This window comes from Oreochromis aureus, linkage group 14 (genome assembly GCF_013358895.1).
Source record: "Oreochromis aureus strain Israel breed Guangdong linkage group 14, ZZ_aureus, whole genome shotgun sequence".
Taxonomy (NCBI): domain Eukaryota; kingdom Metazoa; phylum Chordata; class Actinopteri; order Cichliformes; family Cichlidae; genus Oreochromis; species Oreochromis aureus.
The window spans coordinates 6,589,858-6,599,765 of record NC_052955.1 but is presented as its reverse complement, the minus strand read 5'-3'; the positions used below and the strand labels follow the sequence as shown (position 1 = coordinate 6,599,765).

The window sequence follows — 9,908 nt, the reverse complement described above, 5'->3', positions numbered from 1 at the left end:
CAGAGCTCTTTTTGGGATAATATAGCACATTTTAACTACTCCACAAAATTCTTTGGGGTAAACACACAAGAACCCTGCAAAGAGAGTCCAAGGTTATCCTCTCTCTTGCCCTTTGACAGTTGAGATGGAACCAGCACCTTGTGACACTAAGTGGAAAGGAAAGTAGATGGTTGGAAGCACCAACTATGTATCCAACTCCAGTAGTGCTGGCGGCCAAGTCAATTCCATGCAGACTGCATAAATGATTACAGTGTGTTTCTGATGTGTTCAGGGGTAAATACATTAAAAACAAACAAAAGAATTAGATCAGACATAGATATAGACTTCATTAAACCCACAAAGGGGAAATTCGAGCAGCACGCGGGTCAGGAAGAAAAAGGGAATCAGAATTATGTTAGAAAAATAAAAATAGTGTAACTAATGCTAGGAAACAAACACGTTTATAAATAGCTCGCGAAACAAACATTATTTTATGGCAATAGATTAATTAATTTTCGGAGAAGTAATTTTCTGGAAGCTCAGAAAAGCCATACAAAATGGTGGTGGATAACTAACCGGACATAGTGGTGGTAGACAAACAGAAGAAGACGGCTCCGAATGACAGCAACAACAAGAAGATGGGTCATGAGAAACTTGAGAAATACCAAGGGCTCAGAGAAGAGCTCGAGAAGATGTGGAGGGTAAAAGTAACAGTGGTCCCAGTGGTAATCAGAGCCCCAAGCTAGGCGAGTGGCTCCAGGAGATCCCAGGAATACCATCTGAGATCTCTGTCCAGAAGAGCACACTTCCTAGGAAAGATACTGCGCAGGAACCTGAAGCTCCCAGGGCTCTGGTAGAGGACCCAAGCTGGAAGGATAAAGACTGCCCACAGGGGTGAGAGGGGATGTTTTTTGTATATATATGGGGTAAAAATTACATTTAGTTTTTTCTTTTGATGTGACACACCCTAAAATTCCATTTTTGATGAATAAACCCATTTTGTCATGAGATGAAGGGGTTTTAATTTAACAAATATGCAGAACTTTTAAAATGCCAAAACAAAAGCATATTTTATGTTTTCGTCCATAATATCAAAGCCAAATAAGAAAATGTTTCACAGTAAAGAAAACATAATAAATTGAAGGTTAACAGAAAAGAATGGTTAATCAGTTAGTTTACCAGTGTCATATTCCATGCTTACGCAAACTCCCTGTTAAATATAAACACATCTTTTAAAGAACAGTGACTATATATATATATGATTGTCCTGGGTTTTGGAGCCAAACTTTTGTGTTGCTGGCATATTAAGTTCTGTTTTTATTACAGTTTGATTTTGATTCATCCTGTCCTATTAGTATAGTTTTACTCTTAGTTAGACTTTGCAGTCTTAATCCCAAATTATATTGTCTTTGAGTTCTCCTTCCAACAGGGCTCTCTGTTGCTTTATTTGTGTAGTTGTAGTGTGAACTTCATAGTTCTCATAACACTGAGTCTTGTTGAAATTTCTTTTTGCTTCTAGTTCTTTGACTTGCTGCTCTCTTGTATTTTTGTTTATTAATTTATAGTTTTTATATTATATAGAGCAGGATGGAATCTTGTGCAACTGTGATCTTGGCAGGTTTAATCTTAGCTCTGCTGTGGATGTTTAATATAAAACACAAAAGGAACTGGCATTTACCTCCTGGACCCACTGCATTTCCTCTCATAGGAAACCTTCTACAAAAAAGCACCTTTTAAAAGCTTTGTTAAGGTAAGATTTTACTTTAGTTTAAAAATATTTGTGCTGTTTTTTAAGTTGTACAATAATTTATCTCGTAATCTGAAGAGAGTAACACACTTTCTTCAAACACACTGAATGTAACTTTAACAGTATGTTGGCATTTAGACAAAACTTTAGCTGAATGCTTATCATTTAAATGATTCACATATCTTTAGTTCAGTGAAACCTATGGGCCAGTGATGACAGTATACCTAGGCTGGCAGCGGACAGTAGTTCTGGTAGGACACGATGCTCTGAAAGAAGCCCTGGTGGATCAAGCAGATGACTTCACAGGCAGAGCACCAACTCCCTTTCTGCACAACCCTAACAAGAAATACGGTAAAACAAGATCACTCAAATATGTTGTCTTTGTCAAGGCAAAGTGATTTTGATTCCTAGTGCTTTAATTCTTTCATGAATCAGCATGGCTTCTCTTCCATTACTTTGGCAAGTGGTTTAACCTTTCAGGTATAGGGAGCAGTAATGGGGAACGCTGGCGTCAGCTGCGACGCTTTACACTGACCACTCTAAGAGACTTTGGGATGGGACGCAAGGGGATGGAAGAGTGGATCCAAGAAGAGAGCAAACATATGAGGGCCCCAATGCATAAATTAAAAGGTGTGGTTTCAGGTGCTGAAGGGTCATTTGACATGAAGCTGATGTAAAAAGTTTACTATGCACAGCCTATGTACCCATATTTATATAACATTAAAAAATAAAATGCTGAAAATTGAAAACAAATACATACATAGTCTAGTATCTGCAGTACTATATGGAGCACTATCGCCCCTAGTGACCACACCCCAATACCTTTGCACACAATTCAACTACAACTCTGGGTGCCCCAAGTGTGCGAACACTCTTGGATGAGAATGCCCTAAAGAAAGAGACAAGGACCAGTATTAAAGTCACTGACACATCATGCCAGATTACCAAAAAAGGAAACACAATAAGCTGCCTATGAACATCACAGGATACTAGGATACTAATCACAAAAAAAGCATACTCCAGTGCGCTAATCCCACTAACCCATTATTCTCCACTACTGAATCGACCACCACCACCCAAAAAGAAAATATAACCTGCTAAAACAGAGATTTTTCGTGAATTTCAGGTGCATTCAGCTGTTGCTAATTGGCCACACCTAGTCAAGTGTGGATAAAAGCATACCACACCTGAGGCAGGCTTTCAGAGGAGGCTCACTAGCCTTTGCCTTGGTGGTACCAGCCATTTCAGCCAACCTGCTATGCCATTTAAGATAAAACCTCTTCTCACTGGAATTTTTATATTCATCTCCTTATTTATGATGCAGCTTTTAATAATAATAATAATAATACATTTTATTTGAAAGCGCCTTTCAAAACACTCAAGGTCGCTGTACACAGTAGAGTAAAAAGCAACATAAAAGCAAAGAGTTTACACAATCATAAAACATAAACAAATTTAAAATAGCAGAGTGGAGAGGTTATGTGAGATAAGCTATTTTGAACAAGTGGGTTTTGAGTTGGGACTTAAAGAGAGAGAAGGTAGAGATATTTCTTAAATCAGGAGGTAGGGAATTCCAGAGTCGAGGAGCAGAGCAGCTGAAAGCCCTGCTCCCCATGGTGACAAGACGGGGGGAGGGGACGGAGAGTGAAAGGGAAGAAGAAGATCTGAGACAACGAGATGGGGCGGTGATGTTAACCAGATCAGAGAGATATGGAGGAGAGAGATGATGAATAGCTTTAAATGCGTACAAGAGTATTTTGAAATTGATACGATACTTGACCGGGAGCCAATGAAGCTGCTGCAGAACAGGAGTGATGTGGTGGACAGAAGGGGTCCTGGTGATGATACGGGCAGCAGAATTCTGGATGCGTTGAAGCTTATGGATGGATTTTGAGTAAGACCAAAAGAAGTGAATTACAATAATCAATCCGGGAAGTAACAAGGCTATGGACAAGAATGGCAGTGGCATGTGAGGTGAGAAAAGGACGGAGACGATTAATGTTGCGCAATTGAAAATATGCAGACCGAGTGACATTATTAATGTGTGAATTGAAAGATAGAGTACTGTCGAGGATGACACCCAAACTTTTCACAGAGGAAGAAATGGAGACCGGCGAGTTATTGATAGTAATAGAGAAACTGTTGGTTCTGGATAATGTTGATTTAGTGCCTACTAAGAGGAGTTTGGATTTATTACTATTGAGTTTAAGAAGATTAGAAGAGAACCATGAATTTAGTTCAGCTAAGCAGAGGGTGAGGGAGGATGGGGGAAGAGCAGAATCAGGTTTAGTGGACAGATAAAGCTGGGTGTCATCGGCATAACAGTGAAAATGGATATTGTATTTACGGAAAATATGTCCAAGCGGTAGAAGGTAGATAATAAAGGAAGGGGCCCCAGGACAGATCCCTGGGGCACGCCAGTGGTCAGAGGAAAGGGCTGAGAAGTAAAGGATTTGAGTTGAATGAACTGAGTGCGATCAGACAGGTATGATTTAAACCAGGCTAGTGGAGTATGGGAGAGACCGATGGAGGCTAGCCTACTGAGAAGAATGGAGTGAGAAATAGTGTCAAGGCAGCGCTCAGATCGAGGAGGATAAGAATGGAAAGTAAACCGAGTCAGCTGCCATAAGAAGATCATTGGTTATTTTATAAGTGCTGTTTCAGTGCTATGGGAGGGCGAAAACCAGACTGGAACTGTTCATACAGATTATTATTAGTTAAATGTGAGTGGAGTTGTGTGGCAACTATTTTCTCAAGAATTTTTGAAAGGAATGGTAGATTGGAGATAGGCCGAAAGTTCTCAAAATTGAGCCACGTTGTAACATTAACACATAAGGATGCACAACTGATATCAGAAAAAACAGTCAAATGCATAAAACACAATTTTCTTGGAAAGCCATGTGCCAGCAAACACACTCTTTGAATCTCTTAAAAAAAACCTGATTTGCCAGCGCCAAACTTGTAATAGCTTGAAAATGAGAAGAGCAGACTAAACAGTGGGAAAGTCGGAAGTTTGTGTCTGTCATAACTAAAGTGAAGTCCTTAATAAATTTGACAGATGCTTTCCCTTCTCTTCCAGGTTCACCATTTGACCCCACATTCTTATTGAGCTGTACAGTGTCTAATGTGACCTGCTGGCGTGTTTTTGGTCAATGGTTCAGCTATGAAGACAAGCAGTTCTTGTGCCTTCTTACGATACTTTCTCATATAGGAAAGCTTAACAGCAGCCCTGTGGGTCAGGTAACTGAAAGTGGGAGCTAACATTCAAAGGGGACTGAAACATTAAATACAAATTTGATATTCATATTTTGTATAGGAATATATACATCAGAGTATATCCTGTATCTTTTGAAAATCCTACTGTAAAAATGACCCAAACACAGTAAATGCATCATTGTCTTTTCACATGACTGTATTGCGCTATGCTTCCTTACAACAGATGTACAACCTCTTTCCGAAACTCATGGACCATCTTCCTGGCCCCCACCACAAAGTTTTTGCAGAGTATGAAGAGGTGAGAGAGTTTATCAAGATGAAGATCCAAGAACACAAAGACACATTGGACCCCAGCTCCCCACGAGACTACATAGGCTCCTTCCTTATTCAAATCAACCAGGTTGGAAAACTTAAGGATAACTTATAAAAGAATACTCAAAACTACTACTACTGTGTAGTATATTGTAGAGTATGTATATGCTTAATTTAGCTATGTCTGATTATAACACTCCTCTGTGAATTGTCATTTTATTGTGGTGGAAAGGTTTGTATGTTGTTGGGGGAATTTCTTTCTGACAGGGTCTCCCAAGGAAAAGTGGTCCTGGGTAAGGGACTAAATGAAAACCGATTCAGATAACCCCGATAAAGGCTTTTGGTACAAGAAACATTATCTTTCTAGTGGGTAAGGAGCATGATGTTAAGTTAAAAGACCCCCAGCTATAGGTGGTCAGACTTATTTCAACACATCGCATGGGCTCTGGAACCAAACTCTTGTTGAGCGTCTGGACTCAGTTCCAATCTGGAGTTGCTTGAGATGCAACAGGAAGGGGTCAGTATACTTGTATCTCCTCAGTTTTCTGCCTGCACTTTGGAATTTTCTCTGGTGGACAAGAGAGTTGTTTCCCTGCTCCCTGAGGTCAGGGAGTTGGCCCTGACACTTGTTTGCACTTATGTCCTTAACAACAGTTCACTACCCAGCTTTTTTTTTTTTATGTCAGTGAGGGAATGGAAAGTTACCAGACTAAAAACTTTATCGTCAATAATGGGGGGAATGCAACACTGACTTGGACAATCACACTGAGATCTGGAGGAGTGTGCCTGGGAGGAACGCCAATTTGAACCTCAGTGGTGGTCTGTTATTGGATTTCTGTTCTGCCTCTATTTTTCTGTTTGCCTATAATGAACACTGTGTTCAAGCGATAGTTGTTGATAAGACCACGTGGCACCAGGACACCGTAGGTTGAAGGGGAATGATGAGTTTTGTTATTGCATCAGATCTGTGGCCATATGTCTTGAACCCTCAAGTGAAGAGAGGAGATGAGCTATCAACTGAACATTTCCAAGTGATACATTAGAATCCGGTGGCGAGGGAAGATGTTGAACAGATCTGTAAAAGTGTATACTAAGGGTGTGCTGGAAATGTCTGACAGAAGCCCTGGTCCTTGAAATCTTCAATTCATACAGCATTCTGAAGGAGGTTTGGGACATTGTGCCATATATACTACATTTATTAATCGTAAAAAGTTGATTCTGTTCATCTGGACGTAGCATTTTCAGTGAAATGTTTTCCCACTTACAACATTATCTCTGGATGATAAGAATCAACTTTTTGAAATTTCCTCACCTGGATAATTGACCATGTGTTAATGTAGATCTATGCACTATGTTATGAACCTACATGGCCTATATGGACCTTTGCCTGTGAGTGGAGGGTAGCAGTAGCAGTAGCTGAAGAAAAAACTTGAATGTTGGAGTTTAGTGAGACTATGGAGCAGACTTTCGGTCAGCCTTGAAGTTATTCTCGCACATCATCAGCTGACTCAGGAGGGGAAAGCGGTGCTCTGCTCATATAGTATATATAGTGGATTGTTGCACACTTTAACTAAGAATATAGAGTGGTCGAGGCAGGCATATGCCAAGGATCTCCTCAATCTCACTGGCACGTCTTTCCTAGAGGAAACATGATCTGGAGACAAGGGGGACGACTCGCCCATCACTGAACGTAATCAAATGGGTTATAGAAACGTAAATGTCAAGAGATATATTCTAAAACACTTCTTCAGTTGAGAATCAGAGAGGAGAAACACAGTTTTACTTGTATACAAGGGCAGCACAGAGCACCCGCAGTGAGAGTGAGGGCTCTGTGACACGCGCTCTGAGACTGCCCTGGTCTTTATTTATACATCAGTGGGTGTTTGTTCCTTACATTGGAATGTGGATGTTTAGGTGTCTGTCTGTGTGTGTGTGACCCCATAAACGACTTCCCTAAACCTGCTGGTCTGGAAAATCCAACAGTTCATCTATATGTAAAAAAGGCACTTAGACTAAAACTGACATAGCTACGTTTATCCGACCGTAAAACAATAAAAGAAGGTACAACCTTTCCCATGCTCCTAGGATGTGGGGGGGTGAATGCCAGAACACTCTGGAATGCACACAAACCTCCTAGGATGAGACAGTCTTTCAATATACCATCAACTACATACTTCTAAACACAAATGATTACATACAGCATGCTACCATAAGTAAACTTATATTATTAAAAGATCATACTGACTACTAAGTACAATTTTATATTGACAGTAAACCCCACATACAGTAATGATTTCGCATATGCAAAGTTTATAGGTGTCATCCCACACACACTGGAAAAAAAAGGGGAAAAAAGGCCAAATCACAGGAGTTGGCCATCTGAGGGGCATGTGAGTGCAATGGAGGATAGTCTATAAGATATCAAGCTATTCAGATGTTCAGATATTGAGATGTTCAGTTTGAAGCCTTTGAGACACTTTGAGGTCCTTAAGATTTTCTTTTTCTTTAATATATCTTGAGATGTTTTAAGTTTTAATTTCAGTTCAGTTATGCACTTAAAACACAAGCACTTTTTCAGTAACTTATCTTTCTTGTTGAACTGTGCTCCAAATAAAGAACTTTGTGCTGACAGGATTGTTAGTTAATCAATTACAAATCAATATTGTCTGTATGGACAGCAATGCCCCCTTGCCCCCGTGGTAGTAAGCAATGCGGTTGAAAAATTTGGGTGCACCTAACTTTTGTGCTGGCGCACCTAAGAAAACAAGTTACGCGCACCAGTGCAACCGCGGCAAAATGTTAGTCTAGAGCCCTGCAGTTATTTTTAATCAGAGTCCTTTGTGTATCTCTACAGGGAAGAGAAACTGTCGGCGAGTCTCTGGCCCGTATGGAACTTTTTATTTTCATAGTATCATTGCTGCAGGATTTCACTTTTTCCTGTTCTGGAGGCCCTGACAGTATAAACCTCATTCCTGAATACAGCAGTTTTCTTAATGTGCCCTGCAGATACCATATCGTGGCCACACCTCGTTAAAAAGATGATTTGTTCAGACAGAGTTATAGTCTGTTTGAAGCACTCGAACAAGGATGTCTTCATCAGCTTCTTGTGAAACAGTGATTTGATGTTTATTTTACAGTTAGTTTGCTAGTACCTCACTGATGTAGAACACACAACCATTACATGCAAATCTTTCATCTCATCATAACTGTGATTTCTGTTTTTTTTCATTTATTCTTTTTTTTAATGAGTTATTGTTTCTTGGATTAATTGGACTGTTTTTCTCTACAGGCAATAAATATTACTACTATCTTGAACAAATAACTACTATAAATGGCTTTACACCTGTCAACAAATCATAAAGACTTTTATATATTTACTCAGTCTCATCATTGCTGTTAAAACTTTACACCCCAAAAAAAAAAAAAGTCTAACAAGGACAAAGTAAAGTTAAAAAAAAATGTTCTCATGTGTGAAATTTTGCTTTAAAATTTAAATCATAGTATTTGCTATGGAAGCGTAGAGCTGACACCCAGGCAAAAAAAATAAAAAAAAATAGAGGTATATCACATTATACGTGAAAACTTTATTGTTCTAGCAATATACTTTTCATGTTTGTACAATATACTATCATGTTAGTACATTATACTTTCACATTTGAACAACATAATATCACGTTATTACAATATACATAATTATCAGGTTATAACGAAAAACCTATATATTGTTTATTGTTTATTGTATATTGTTTGAACAATAAAGTTTTCACGTTATGACATATCTTATTGTTTGGACATGATATATTCGTTTGCCTTAAAACATAGTGAAGTGGATGACAGTGCAGATCAGAGTGCGAGAACATGGCTTGTTTATCGGAATTAATTAAGTTCTATTTTATGCTTGGATTGAGGCATGGGGAAATTTTGCTGTTACTGAGCAGTTGGGACAGTATTGTGATAAGCATGCAGGCACTCAGAAGAAACCTAAAACGCATGTGGCTGTACTGGAGAAAGAATGAGTCTGAGCCGATTGAGGTGGCACGATTTCTTTTTGATCAACTGGAGGGACACGGGAGGCTCCATGGATACAAACTACACCAGCTGAACTGCATTTACATAGGTTATGTTGTCACACAGAGTACTGCGAGACATTTACTGAAATATCTTGACCCTTATGGGGTTGAGCAATGACGCAGAAATCGCCTAATGCGATGCACATATGTTAATCCTGGACCGAATTTCATGGCATGTTGACTTCTATGACAAACTGAAGCCTTTTGGAATCTAAATAAATGGAGCCATTGATGGCTTTTCCAGAGTTACGATTTGGCTTCAAGCCTATTCAACAAACAATGATCCCAAAGTCATTGCTGGATATTTCATAGCAGAAGTAGAAAAGAAGATGGGCACACCAGCCAGGATTCGCTCTGATTTGGGTCATAATGGCAGAGATGGAAAGATTCTTGCATATGGATTGAAACAGTGTTATTACTGGGTCCAGCAATCACAATCAGCGTATTCAAGGCTGGTGAGCCTTTCTGAGACGGCATCATGGTCAGCACTGGATAAATCATTTCCAGGAACTAAAAGACAATGACTGTTTTTCTGGATGTTTTTTGGACAAGCAACTCATATTCTTTACATGCCTGAACATCAT

At 39.4% G+C, this 9,908-nt stretch overlaps 1 pseudogene; it reads left to right on the top strand.

Moving 5' to 3' along the window:
• Positions 1-1,256: 1,256 nt before the first annotated feature.
• On the top strand, positions 1,257-8,588 carry LOC116311177 (annotated as a pseudogene).
• The last annotated feature ends 1,320 nt before the right edge of the window (positions 8,589-9,908 follow it).